Raw genomic sequence first — 14,941 nt, forward strand, 5'->3', positions numbered from 1 at the left:
ACTGAAAGCCCATCTCTGGTGATCTGCATCTATTGCTGTGGGAGCCACCCAGTCTGGAGATGAGACTGTCCTATTTTACTTGAGGAATGCAAAATTCAGGAACTAAAAGTGACCAAGTGGATCCCCTATGCTGATGCTAAAAATGAATGAGGCAGAAAAACCTTCTGTCTTTGCCACCTAGTATGCTTCCATAGTACAGAAATCTGTTCCCTAGGTGGATGCTTTGATGGAGGCGACGTCCAGCATATCACTATCCACCACAAGTACCTGTACATGCCAAAGCAAAGTGAATAAAGACATAGCATTCCAAGCAACAGTTCTGCAGTGAGCATCAAGAAGACACATGAAAGGCAGAATGTCCCCTTTCCCCATCACCCTTGAAGAGAATGAGAGCAGATAAAAGGTCACAACATTCAGGTCAAAAGCTGTCCCAGATGCCTTCAGACATCATTCTGGCACGTCTGACTGATGAGGAGGACAACATAGAATTAGATGCCTTATCACCAGACCCAGGCAGCCTCTCCAATTCCCCATCCTCTACAAGTGCCTCATCTCCCTGGTACAAAGATAGTGTTAAATTAAAACCACACCACTGAAATGGCTCCCATCCTACAGTGGAAAATGAATGGTTTCAGGACTCACGTAGAGGAACTGAAACTGATAGCACAGACGCACCCCCTGTAGTTGTGTGTAGAAGATAAACATTTTAAAGACATTGAACCCCTTTGCTACAGGTCTAAACTCTCCACTGTAGTGACGACCTGACCCCCCCCCCCCCCCCCCCCCCCACACACACACACCCCTTGGTCATTTCCTTTTCAATCTACATTTCATCTGTCTTCTTGGGAATACTTTCATTTTCTACCCTCTTTAAGAGCCCATATAATCTTAGCCTTGATGTTTCTATCCTGCTGTCCAAGGATTCCTCTTTCACTCTTTCCCTTAACCTTTCATTCCTCATCTTCTCTCTCATTGTTATTCCTATTGTACTTCTGAGGAACTTTGTTTCAGATGCATAGGTCAGTATTGGGATGTAGTAGCTTCCACATATCACTTCTTTGCTCTTTTGTGGTACATCTTTGTCCCAAACCAGGACCGAGCAAGGTGGCGCAGTGGTTAGCACACTGGATTCGCATTCGGGAGGACGATGGTTCAATCCCGTCTCCGGCCATCCTGATTTAGGTTTTCCATGATTTCCCTAAATCGCTTCAGGCAAATGCCGGGATGGTTCCTTTGAAAGGGCACGGCCGATTTCCTTCCCCATCCTTCCCTCACCCGAGCTTGCGCTCCGTCTCTAATGACCTCGTTGTCGACTGTACGTTGAACACTAATCTTCTCCTCTCTCTCAAACCAGGCCCCTAACGCTTCACAAGAGTGTTTCTGCCTGTCTGCCACATTCACTGAACTCTTTCTCGTTTCTTCCATTTTCCTTTATCACACTTCCCAAGTACCTGACACTCTCTACCTTCTCCAGTTGTTGACTTCCAATCCTTATTCCACTAGTTGGTCTAGCTTCTTTCTTTCTAGTTGTGACCATGATTGCATATTTGTTTACATTAAATTCCATTCCATACTGTCTCACAGTTTCTTGCAGCTGTTCCTGAATCTCCTGCTTGTTGTCTGTTTTTTCCGCTGCTTTCTTTTCTAGCGCTTCCCAGACCTTTCTTCTACAGACACAACCAATTGCCTTTTTTGTATCAAGAAATGCCATCACCAGGTCTTCCCCACATTCATAGTTGTGCTCCTGAAGCTGCCTCACTGCAAATACGAGGTCAACCATTGATCTCACAAGTCTGAAGCCATGCTGTTCCACACTGTTTGTTCTCAACTCTCATTTGGATTCTGCTTTCCAGGATCTTTTCATATTCCTTGGCATAGTGTGGTATCAGTGTGACTCCCTTGTTGTTCTACAGTCCTTCCTACATCCTTTCTTGAAAATAGGGACAATTAGTGTCCTCCTCTAATGTTCTGGAGTCTTCTGCTCATCCCACACCACCTTCACAATACAGTTTACTGTTTCCCAACTTCCCCGGCTGACTTCAGCATTTAACATTTACTTCATCCATACCTGGTGCATTTCCTCCTCTCATCTTGTCCATTGCCATTTCCATTTCTTTCCATTTCAGGTCCTTTTCTTCCCCAGAGTTTACTTCTACCTCCTTTAGTCTATTATCATCATCATCATCATCATCATCTCCAAGTCCATTTGGATCTAGCAAATGATCAAAGTACTCCTCCCACACTAGATTAACGGTTTGGTTCCCCACTTTTCTGTCAGGTTTTTTTTATGGAGCATATTCATGTTTTCTGTGCTCCAACTGAAGCATGTTTCAGCCAGTTCCCTTCTTTTCTTTGTTACAACAGGGTGTGCTGTTTATATAAAACAATTTATTTACATGTCTGCTTGTGTCTGTGTATGTGCGGATGGATGGGGATGTGTGTGTGCGTGTGCGTGCGCGTGCGCATGCGCGCGTATACCTGTCCTTTTTTCCCCCTAAGGTAAGTCTTTCCGCTCTCGGGATTGGAATGACTCCTTACCCTCTCCCTTAAAACCCACATCCTTTCGTCTTTCCCTCTCCTTCCCTCTTTCCTGAAGAAGCAACCATTGGTTGTGAAAGCTTGAATTTTGTGTGTATGTTTGTGTTTGTTTGTGTGTCTATCAACCTGCCCAGTCTTTTGTTTGGTAAGTCACATCATCTTTGTTTTTAGATATAATTTATTTACATACTTTGACACGTTTACTTATTGTGACACACATAAACAATAAATAAGTATGCGTAATATAAAGTTAACACAAAATCACCACCTCTCAAACGCTGTTCACTTTATATTAATTCACATAACAGAATGTATACACGGACAAGGGAAAAAATTCCCAGTTTTCCCAGTTAAAAATACATTTTCTCCCATGCGAAAATGCATTTTCTCCGTGTTAAGTGACAGCATACTTTCCCTAGGAACTGTAAAAGTAACATAAAAAAGTGATTGCGATAACTCTGCAGACATTATGTCTGTTTTTGCAAAATTCTTCCATTCTTTCATTATTCTCATGCTCATTGCTAGTGGCTGGTGGTCACTATCTAATGCCTGTGATGGTAGGACCTTTATGTCCGTTACAGTCACTGAGCAAGGTGACGCAGTGGTTAGCACACTGGACTCGTATTTGAGAGGATGATGGTTCAGACCTGCATCAATCATCCTGATGTAGGTTTTCAGTTACTTCCGTAAATCACTTTATGCAAATGCTGGGATGGATCCTTTGAAAGGGCACAACCAACTTTCTTTTCCATCTTTCCTTACTCCAATGGGACCGCCGACCTCGCTGTTTGGTCCCCTCCCCTGAATTGCCCACTCCTCCATTACAGTCCTCTTTGTTACCCAATCGTAGAGCATGTAATACACCAAAGGTTTCTGCACTAGATTCCTGTTGTACCACTTTTTTGTGGCTCTCTTTCTTCTGTAACCATGATTTACCTATCACTACACCATTTGCCTCTCTGAATTTTAGCAATCCTTTTCCTTCTTCATTTCTACTTCTCCATTCTTCTGCTCCCAGTACAGTTTCATACCCTTGTCTTTCACTGCGTACATGTGCATTCAAGTCTCCCATCACTGCTACCCTTTTTCCATTCAACTGCTTTTATAGTTCTTCCTCAAAGTCCACTTGGGGGATGTACATCTGAACCATGTCTGTACCTCTTCTTTTAGACCATTCCTCCTAACAATGCCCACTCCCTTTTGTCTTCTTTCTATGTTTTCACTCTTATATAGTCTGTAACCTTTCTTCAGTTCCCTACGGCCTTCTCTTTTCCATATTGTCTCTCCCATGCTTAAAATATGCAGCTTTCTCCTTTCCATCATATCCACTATCTTCTCTCTTTTTCCTGTCAGTTTTCCAACGTTAAATGTTCAAATTCGTTGTCTGTTTGTCCTGCTGTGTCATGTATTTTAAATCCATCCTTTTGGAGGCTAGTTTCTTTGTTGATAGCTTGTTGTTAATCCACTGTCAGCTAGTTAGTCCTATTACAGCTTCACCAGAGACCCATTGATCACCACTTTTTGGAGTTCGTACAGAGCGTTTGTGGCTACTGTATTTGTCCCGGGGCACTAGTAGTCCCGACTGTACTTCTTCGCTTTAGGTCATCCCCTACTTTGTAGTGTTGCGCACATGCCTTAACATGGATGAGGGGGTGGCCTTCTGAGAGACTCAACAATAAAAATAAAAACTACAGTAAGCTTAGGTACATCCAGTCATATTCCACCTCCCATGACAAAGTCTGTGCTCAAGGCTTAAATCTTCATTAGTATACTCACTACGGTTTAAGTAGCTTTCTAAGCTAAGTTTCTGAGCATGGTATACTTTAGTACACTCCCATGGATATGAAAATGTTTGCTTAAAATATATTTAATAAGAGTTTGTCACTTGGAAATCTTCTGTCATTGGGGCACCAATAGCTTCTCCTGTTCCTTCCTCAACCTATCTAGTTGTGCTGTGGTATCAATGTTTAAATTATGTCTGTCCTCAGAGATTCCTTTCATGGTTGTAGTTAAGTCATCCCAAATTTTCCATAGTTCACTCTCTGTTCTACCTGTTTCCACTTTAGAGTTAGGTGTGTCTGCAGATGATTCACTCCTTTCTTGTGCTTTATGATCATTTGGATGACCTCTAAACTAGTAGGTGTTGAGCCTAAAACAGTGGATACATCATAATCTTTGCTTGATTCAATGCTCTCTACTTGCTTGTGTGCCTGAGATTTGAGTGTGTATTATATTAAACTCATGCTCAGTTAATTATTTTAATTGTTAGAAGTGCTGTTTTACACTTCTTAAGTTGCTCATTCACTTCATTTTGAAGTAAATTACACTGTGTGAATTATTTCTGAATTTATCTTCTCTGGTAAGGTTGGAAGTTTCATCTGTTACTACAGTAGGCTATTTTGTATTTCTTGCTCTTCCTTACATATTCATTGATATGCTGTGTGGGGTTTTGTTGCTTTTATTTCATTCTATATTTCAATTTTAATATTCTTTAGTGTCAAGCTTGTTTGCTCGAGTGTTGTGCTAGATTGTCCAAGTGTCATGTTTGTTATTGTTATATTAACAGTTATCTCCTATAGTTCATTACTTAACTGTTTACTAAATTTTTTAAACCAAGCTGGGACTTTTGCATTCATGTTTCTTGCCACATGTTTAACTGTCCTCACCTTAACATTGTAATCACTCTAGTTATGCATTTGTAGCACAACCACTAACTCTGGTTGAAAAACCACTTTCAGTTTCTTCACAATATAAAGACAACGGAAAAAAATAATTGGAAACTATTCAACTCAGATTTTATACAGATCACCAGGCTCTTGACAAACATAAATGCTGACGGGAAGCTGGATTGATGTGTAAGTTGTGCTGTGTCACCAAAAATGGGTGCAGTCCATTGTTGATGCTGCCACTGTTGCATAGTGATGAGCTGCAGCTGGAGTCCATGACTGCTGTTATAGGCTGTTTGTGGGATTATTGCAATTGAAGCCCCTTCGTACTCATAGTTGAAATTATCTTATTCGTGGGCTAGGTATTTTCTTCTCCATCATAATTGTAGTCAAAGGATTCAATAATTGTTCATTGACTACCCAAACGTCACCAGAATTATTGATTTGCAGTGCTAGCAATGGATTTTGCACTGCAGCATAATCTTGGCCGTTGATTTTCAACACTATTGACAACAGATATCAATTTCCGCAACTCTTCATACTCAAAATTCACCAATTCTCTTTAACTCTTGATCAGGCTTGCTGATTTTCTTAACATGACTGAATACTTGATGTACTTTGTGGACATGTAAAGAACAGTGGTCCTTATGTTACCAAGGTAAACATGTATGAGCTAAACCACAGTTTAATGTTAGTGTAATGAAACAATGATTAAATAAAATGCATATTATATTAGCTAAATCACTGTTTAATTAAACAATAATAAACTACTGTCAATGCTTCACTATGTTGCTGCTTCCAAGTATTGCCTCACAGTAATGACCCACTCAGAGCATTAAACAATTAAGTGGCATTAGATCCCAGCCAAATGCTTATTTGATTACTAATTATGTTGTAGACAACTGTCTCATTATGGAATTGTGCTACTAACTCAGAATCTGTTGCATTTTCTTGTATGAATCGTAAATTTTTTCTCACCTAGCTCGCTGTGTATTTTATATTACTGCTGCTCACTTGGACATTTGATAGCACAGTTTACCACTGTGTTAGCTGAAGTAGTGTTGAAGGAATAGGTATGGGCTTGCAATTGTAAAACAACAGTGGAATGGTACAAGACAATGTTATATGTGGTTGTTGCACTTTATGCATAGGCACCCACTTGAGAGTTAAAATCTCATGTTTCTGTTTACTATATTTCTTCTTCATCAGTTTTCTTTACTCTCAACTTTATTTGTTCTGGGTTGTTTTTGATGATCACCACATGCAATTTTACACTGGTTCTCTACTACGATATTGGGGGGGGGGGGGGGGGGGGGGGGAGTAAATTATGATTTGGAGTTGTTGAGTTGTTGTGGTCTTCAGTCCCCCCCTCCCCCCAATGTCGCATCGCAGTAGAGAACCAGTGTAAAATTATCCAGCTCTCCATTCTTACTCTATCCTTTGCAAGCCTCTTTGTCTCCAAGTAACTACTGCAACTCACATCTTCCTGAATCTGCTTACTGTACCCATCTCTTGGTATTCCTCTACAATTTTTGCCCCCAGCACTTGCCTCCAATTCTAAATTGGCAATCCCTTGTTGTCTCAGAAACTGTTCTATCACGCAATCCATTCTTTTAGTGAAGTTGTCCTACAAATTTCATGTCTCCTCAGTTCTGTTCATTACCTGCTCATTAGTTGCGTGATCTGCCCACCTCGACTCTTCTGTAGCAACACATTTCAAAAGCTCGTGTTCTCTTGTCTAATCTGTTTATCGTCCATGTTTCACTTCTATACATGGCTACACTCCATACAAATATCTTCAGAAAATATTTCCGAATACTTAAATCTATATTTGATGTTAACAAATTTCTTTTCTTCAGAAAGTCTTTCATGATCGCTGTCAGTTAATATTTTATATCCTCACTACCTTGACCATCATCAGTTATTTTGCACCTCAAATAACAAAACTCATCTACTATTTTAAGTGTTTCATTTCCTAATCCAATTATGTCAGCGTCATCTGATTTAATTCGACAACATTCCATTATCCTTATTTTGGTTTTGTTGATTTTCATTTTATATCCTTCTTTCAAGACAATGCCCTTCCCATTCAACTGCTCTTCCAAGTCATTTGTGTCTCTGACAGAATCACAATGCCATTGGCAAACCTCCAAGTTTTTATTTCTCCTCCCTGGACTTTAATTCCTACTCCAATTTTTTTTTTTTTTTTTTTTTTTTTTTTTTTTTTTTTTTTTTTTTAGTGCTTGCTCAATATACAGATTGAATAATGTCGGGGATAAGCTAAAACCCTGTCGCACTCCCTTCTTAACCACTGCTTCCCTTTCATGCCTCATAACTGCAATCTGGTTTCTGTACAAGCTGTAAACAGTCTTTAATTTCCTGTATTTTACCCCTGTGTCCATCATAATTTCAAGGAGATTACTTTAGTTAAGACTTCTTGTTATTTAATCCTGTCCATCATACTATTTCAGCACACGTGCCAAACTCTTTGGATTGAACTTTGTTTCTCGAAGTCTTGCACTTACTGCTGGAAGCAAAGAATACAATTCTCACATCCAGTTCTCAAAATAAATACAGTGTTTCTGTTAAACAAGATATTATATATAGTTCTTTTCTTTACAGTAACTACACAGTACAAAAGTACTGCATCCTTCAGAACATCACAATTATGTTGATATGTACTAAGTCCAAAAATGGTCTGTCATATTTAACAGGTTCCAGTTGACTGAATGTATAACAAATTTTCTGTTGCCCCTGCAATGTCATAGGCATTGTTATCGCCACTTTCGTAGATGGCACACATCATATTTCCAAGGTAGAACATGATGACACAGAGTATATGGTATAACAACGAAAACAATCAATTATTGATTAAAGTATTTAATTGGATAGATAAAAAATCTGTAGCCACTATGTAGCTCCATTGGCCTGCAGCAAGACGAAGGGCCCCTGCAGGGTGCAACGGATGGTAGGACAGCAAGTCGGATGAAACCGCGAGAGGATACAACGATGGAGAAAGTACAGCTGGAAATTCACACAAGAGCCGGGTGAAGGGTCCAGTATGAGTTTCCGCATATTCCTGGAGCTCCGCTCTTCAGGGAGGGGCTGTGTGGGAGCACGCAGATGAATAGTTGCAGGTGCACAGTACAGGAGCAGCGGCATGCTGTTACTGGTACACAACTTCAAAAACTCAAGGAGCAGCTAGACTGTCTGTAAAGGCAGATGAAGGCGTTGAGAGCTACCGGTTCGGAGGCCCTGCCGACACATAAGGACAGCGGAGATGCCGGAAAGGAGCAGTTGTGTTGGTATCATCGACGATTCGTGGAGAGAGCCTCAAAGTGCATTCTACCATGCAGTCACGCTCGCCGTGTAAATAACATGGAGACTGTAAGTACAGATGTTTCTTTATTAACAGTATCTCGGTGACTTTATGTCCATGATTTGACGGCTTTGTTTTGTTATTTGATGGACACAGGGTCTGATGTCAGGATGTGGCCAAAGGGGAAATGTACTTCCCTCAGTGACAGCACATCGTTTTGCCTCAAGGCTGCAAATAAACAGCCCATAATGATGTATGGCAGTTGTGTCAAAGAAGTGAATTTAGGACCTAGTATTATTTGTCATTGGACTTTTGTCGTTGCAGATGTGGCAGAGTGCATATCAGGAGCAGATTTTCTATATGCATTTGGTATTGCGGTGGACATTCGGTTATCACAGCTTAGAAGGGGCAAAGTGGTGGTGTATGGTCATGTAGGAATAATCACAGAGAAGGTACACGGTTCGGTTGGAATGACAGAAGTATGCTGACTTAGAGAATCATCAAAGCAGCCGATAGCCAACATGATCCCAAAGTTGAAAGAACACGTACAGTGAGAGGCAGAGGAGAAGGACAACAAAGGTACACTACAACAAATGCCAAATGGCACGATCAGGACACTGATGGGTACACTGCATGGTCAGGTTTAGGAATTATGGAATGACGTTTGACACCACAGAATGGATTCAGCCAAGTGGGACAGTGATATTACCAGGACAAAATCCGTGGCTGGAACACATATACGAGAGGAAGATTCGCTGGGACAACGCATGAAAGTGTGTCCGACACCTCTTCTTGTCTTACATCTTCTAGCAGTGAGATGGCTTCACCCGGTCCATTGACACAGTAACACTCTTATCGCGAACTAGGATAGTCGTGGCCTGGTCTTTACGGTGTAGTACTTTATAAGATCCCATATATGGCGGCTGCAATGGAGTTCTGACTACGTCGGTTTGCAACATTACATGCGAGCATTTGCTCAATTCTCTATGTTCAAACGACGGCCTAACGCCATGCTGTGTCACTGGTTGTGGCCTAAGCTCAGACACTTGAGCCCTTACTCTTGTTAACAAGTATGTTTGATCTGTCTCGCCTGTACTCTTCTGAAAAAACTCTCCGGGTAGGCGTAAGGTTTCCCCGTGTACTAATTCCGCTGTAGATGCTCCGAGGTCGGGTTTGAAAACAGTGCATAAGCCTAGGCATTCAACAACCAGGAATCACCACAAGGTCTCCAACTTCTTTCTTTCTTCCGCACTAAATGTAAAGGCGAGGGCTATGCACTATCAGATCTTCGTATCACTCCTATTTCCAACATCTCTTCGAACTCAGCTGTTGTGTCTGCAAATCTGTCTGGAGCCGATCTTCTCGAGGGAGACTGGAGGCCTGGACACGGTGTTTATCTGGTGAACTGTATGATCGGCTACCATGGCTATCAGCTGCACTGACGGTTCTCTAAGTCGGCATACTTCTGTCACTCCAACCGAACCGTGTACCTTCTCTGTGATTATTCCTACACGACCATCCACCACCTCTTTGCCCCTTCTAAGTTGCGACAACAGAATGTCCAGCACAATACCGAGTGCATGTAGAAAATCTGCTCCTAATATGCACTCTGCCGCATCTGGAATGACAAAACTCCAATGACAAATAATACTAGGTAGTAAATTCACTTCTTTGACACAACTGCCATACGTCATTATGGGCTGTTGATTTGCAACCTTGAGTGAAAACCATGTACTGTCACTGACGGAAGTACATTTCCCCTTTCGCCACGTGACATCGGACTCCATGTCTTTCAAATTGACATCGGACCCCATGTCTATCAAATAATAACATGAAGCCGTCTCATGCTGAACATAAAGTTGCCGGGATACCATTAATGAAGAAACATCTGTACTTACAGTCTCCATGTTATTTACGCGGCGAGTGTGACTGCACGGTAGAATGCACTTTGAGGCTCGCTCCCCAAATCGTCGATGATACCAACACAACTACTCCTTTCCGGCATCTCTGCTGTCCTTATGTGTCTCCAGGACCTCTGAACCGGTAGCTCTCAGCACCTCCATCTGCCTCTGCAGCCGGTCTAGCTGCTCCTTGAGTTTTTGAAGTTGTGTACCAGTAACAGTGCGCCACTGCTTATTAATCACCGTCGCTTCGAATTCTTTCATCGTCACCTCCACCTTTGCTATACTGAGAAAATTTGTTGGTTCAACCATCGCATGAACCCTGTTGGCGAGTTGGAGTAGTACTTGTATATCGCATCCGTCATTCGCTGCCACAGCTGCTCTTACTGCAAACGGAAACTGTGCTCCCCAAACAGAATGAAGTGTAGTGTTCGAAAATTAATTTTCTGTCACGATTCCATGCAAATGTCTCCAGTATTCGGAGGGAATTCTGTCACCTGTACGTTCACCTCACAACACCTGGCAGATTCTTTCATCTAGCGGTTTAGTAAGCCGGCTTATTAAAAAGCCCTTCAATGTTGTATATTGCTGCGTTTCCGGCGGCCATCTAATTATCTCTTCAACCACTATTGTTGCCCTGGCATCCAGTCTGTTTGCCACTATCGTGAAGATTTCCCAGTCAGTTACTCGATTATGCATGAATGCCAGTTCTAGCATGGAGAACCAAAGTTGCGGTTTATCGGCCAGGAACAGCGGTGGGCGTACTTTCGTGTGTTGTCCCAGCGAATCTTCCTCTCGTATATGTGTTCTGGCCACAGATTTTGTCCTGGTAATATCACTGTCCTGCTCTGCTGAATCCATTCCATGGTGTGGAACGTTGTTCGATAATTTCCAAGCCTGACCGCGCAGCGTACCCCGCCGGTGTACTGATTGTGCTGTAGAGCATCTGCCGTTTGGCGTATGTTCTAGTGTACCTTCGTTGTCCTTCTCTGCCTCTTGCCATACGTATTCTTTTGACTTTCGGGTCACCACTTTGTAGCCACTACGTAGCTCCATTCTATTAATGATAGACTCGTTCGTATTCTTAATGTACAACTTTATTGTGAAGCAATGAGCCAGACATAAACTTAGAACATCTAAGACAAAAACAAAAACAAAGCAAAGAGTAAATGATTATGTGCACACTAGAGTCTTTGCCGCTTCCCCTGTACTGTGCACACACAACTATTCGTCTGCATGCTCCCAGAAATCTACATAAAAGATGGTTGTAACTGGCAAGCTTTTGGAGCCAGTGGCACCTTCTTTAGGCAGAAGGAGTGAAGAGAAGGAAGAGCAGTGAATGAAAAGGACTGGAGAGGTTTAGGAAAATGGTTAGATTTTGGGAAAGTCACCCAGAATCATGGGTAAGGAGAAACTTACCATTTGGGATAAGAAGGGATCAGAGAAGGGAAGTAAGGAAAAGCGCGCGCGCGTGCGCACACACACACACACACACACACACACACACACACACACACACACACACACACAGCGTCTTTACCCTGCACAGTGTTCTGATACTTATTAAATGACTTATACTTTGTGGCTAAACTAAAATAGGATCTATCACAATAGCAAATTATGTAAACTGAAATTAGTATAGAAATATATCTAAAATTGTCGACATCCCATTCTCCTTCTATAAAAAACAGTTTCACTATTGAGCACTTTAACCATTCAGGAAACTGACCGTTCCTAGCGGAAAAATTACAGATGTAGCTAAATACAGGGCAGACATATGCAGCATAGTGATTTAGCGTCCTTCTAGTTGCCTCGCCATATCCATGAGAATCCATAGTCTTCAGCAATTTAATTATTGACTTAATGTCCTCTTTGTCAGTTGCACAGAGGTGTGTTACAGATAGCAGTCTTAAAAAGCTATTTGCTAAGAGAGTTATATGATTCCCTGTTTTTATTCAATGCGCATACTATATTCAGAAAATGATTGTTAGATTATGTACATACATCTGCATTATCAGTATAAAAAAAAATAACATTCATATAGAAAATATCCTCGACCCTGTGCTGTTGGCCAGAACTTCCTTCATGGTTGACCATATTGTTTTAAATTTATTTTGAGAATAAGCTGTACTATTTCCATGCCACATTCCTTTTGCCTTTCTAATGATATTTTTAACCTTCTTACAGTACGTTTTGTAATGGGCTACTGCAGCCCTGTTGTTACTGTTTCTAACATTTTGATATAATTCCCCATTTTCGGCGTGGTATCCTTATCCCATCAGTCAGCCACCCAGGTAGCCTGTGGTAGTATCCTGTTCTAAATATTCTAACACAAAGCAGTTTTGAAAGAGCATGAGAAATAATCTATGTCATCAGCACTTTCAACATCCTGCCACTCTTTTCCTGTAATGAGGTTTTAAAAAATCCTCTATTTCTAAGGATTAACATTTCTAAATAGCTGCTAATTATATTAAAAAACAAAGATGCTGTGACTTACCAAACGAGAAAGTGCTGGCAGATAGACACAATAAAAAAAAAACACACAAACATACACACAAATTTCAAGCTTTCGCAACCCACGGTTGCTTCATCAGGAAAGAGGGAAGGAGAGGGAAAGTCAAAAGGATGTGGGTTTTAAGGGAGAGGGTAAGGAATCATTTCAATCCCGGGAGCGGAAAGGCTTACCTTAGGGGGAAAAAGGGACAGGTATACACTCACACACACACACACACACACACATATCCATCCGCACATATATATGTGTGTGTGTGTGTGTGTGCGCGCGCGAGTGTATACCTGTCCCTTTTTCCGCCTAAGGTAAGTCCTTCTGCTCCCAGGATTGGAATGGCTCCTTACCCTCTCCATTAAAACCCACATCCTTTTGTCTTTCCCTCTCCTTCCCTGTTTCTTGATGAAGCAACCATGGGTTGCAAAAGCTTGAAATTTGTGTGTATGTTTTTTTTTTTTTAAATTGTGTCTCTCTATCAGTGCTTTCTCGTTTGGTAAGTCACAGCATCTTTGTTTTTTAATATATTTTTGCCATGTGGAATGTTTCTTTCTATTATATTCGTATCATTAGCTGCTAATTATATTTAACATGCATATGTGTGTGGGTGTGCATACCCTTTTACTGATGGAATGCTCCTCTAGTAATGAAGAATGAACAAATATGTTGTCCTTAGTTCTGCTGCTGTCCCCCATGCATACTGGTTGGAAAAAAATACATTGTGCATCAGATTATATAAATTTAGAAGATCTTCTAATATTCTTTTGTTTGTACAATGACTTATAAAATTAATATTAAAGTCAGAGCATTCAACTAATTTTTGGTACTTTCTATAAAGTGAACCATGAGAACTCTTCCTAGCTTGAACAGGACTGTCCTAAATTCAGGAGTTGAGAACGTATAGATAACTACACTCCTGGAAATTGAAATAAGAACACCGTGAATTCATTGTCCCAGGAAGGGGAAACTTTATTGACTCATTCCTGGGGTCAGATACATCACATGACCACACTGACAGAACCACAGGCACATAGACACAGGCAACAGAGCATGCACAATGTCGGCACTAGTACAGTGTATATCCACCTTTCACAGCAATGCAGGGTGCTATTCTCCCATGGAGACGATCGTAGAGATGCTGGATGTAGTCCTGTGGAACGGCTTGCCATGCCATTTCCACCTGGCACCTCAGTTGGACCAGCGTTCATGCTGGACGTGGAGACCGCGTGAGACGCCGCTTCATCCAGTCCCAAACATCCTCAATGGGGGACAGATCCGGAGATCTTGCTGGCCAAGGTAGTTGACTTACACCTTCTAGAGCACGTTGGGTGGCACGGGATACATGCGGACGTGCATTGTCCTGTTGGAACAGGAAGTTCCCTTGCCAGTCTAAGAATGGTAGAATGATGGGTTCGATGACGGTTTGGATGTACCGTGCACTATTCAGTGTCCCCTCGACGACGATCACCAGAAGTGTACGGCCAGTGTAGGAGATCGCTCCCCACACCATGATGCCGGGTTTTGGCCCTGTGTGCCTCGGTCGTATGCAGTCCTGATTGTGGCGCTGACCTGCACGGCGCCAAACACACATACGACCATCATTGGCACCAAGGCAGAAGCGACTCTCATCGCTGAAGACGACACGTCTCCATTCATCCCTCCATTCACGCCTGTCGCGACACCACTGGAGGCGGGCTGCACGATGTTGGGGCGTGAGCGGAAGACGGCCTAATGGTGTGCGGGACCGTAGCCCAGCTTCATGGAGACGGTTGCGAATGGTCCTCGCCGATACCCCAGGGGCAAGTGTCCCTAATTTGCTGGGAAGTGGCGGTGCGGTCCCCTACGGCACTGCGTAGGATCCTACGGTCTTGGCGTGCATCCGTGCGTCGCTGCGGTCCGGTCCCAGGTCGACGGGCATGTGCACCTTCCACCGACCACTGGCGACAACATCGATGTACTGTGGAGACCTCACGCCCCACGTGTTGAGCAATTCGGCGGTACGTCCACCTGG

General features: G+C 42.3%; 1 protein-coding gene across 1 annotated transcript in view; it reads left to right on the forward strand.

Moving 5' to 3' along the window:
• The window catches only part of LOC126353809 (uncharacterized), a 93,610-nt gene that overhangs the window by 60,791 nt on the left and 17,878 nt on the right, over nt 1-14,941 (forward strand). The window lies entirely within an intron of this gene.

The sequence above is a fragment of the Schistocerca gregaria genome, chromosome 3 (assembly GCF_023897955.1).
Source record: "Schistocerca gregaria isolate iqSchGreg1 chromosome 3, iqSchGreg1.2, whole genome shotgun sequence".
Lineage (NCBI taxonomy): Eukaryota > Metazoa > Arthropoda > Insecta > Orthoptera > Acrididae > Schistocerca > Schistocerca gregaria.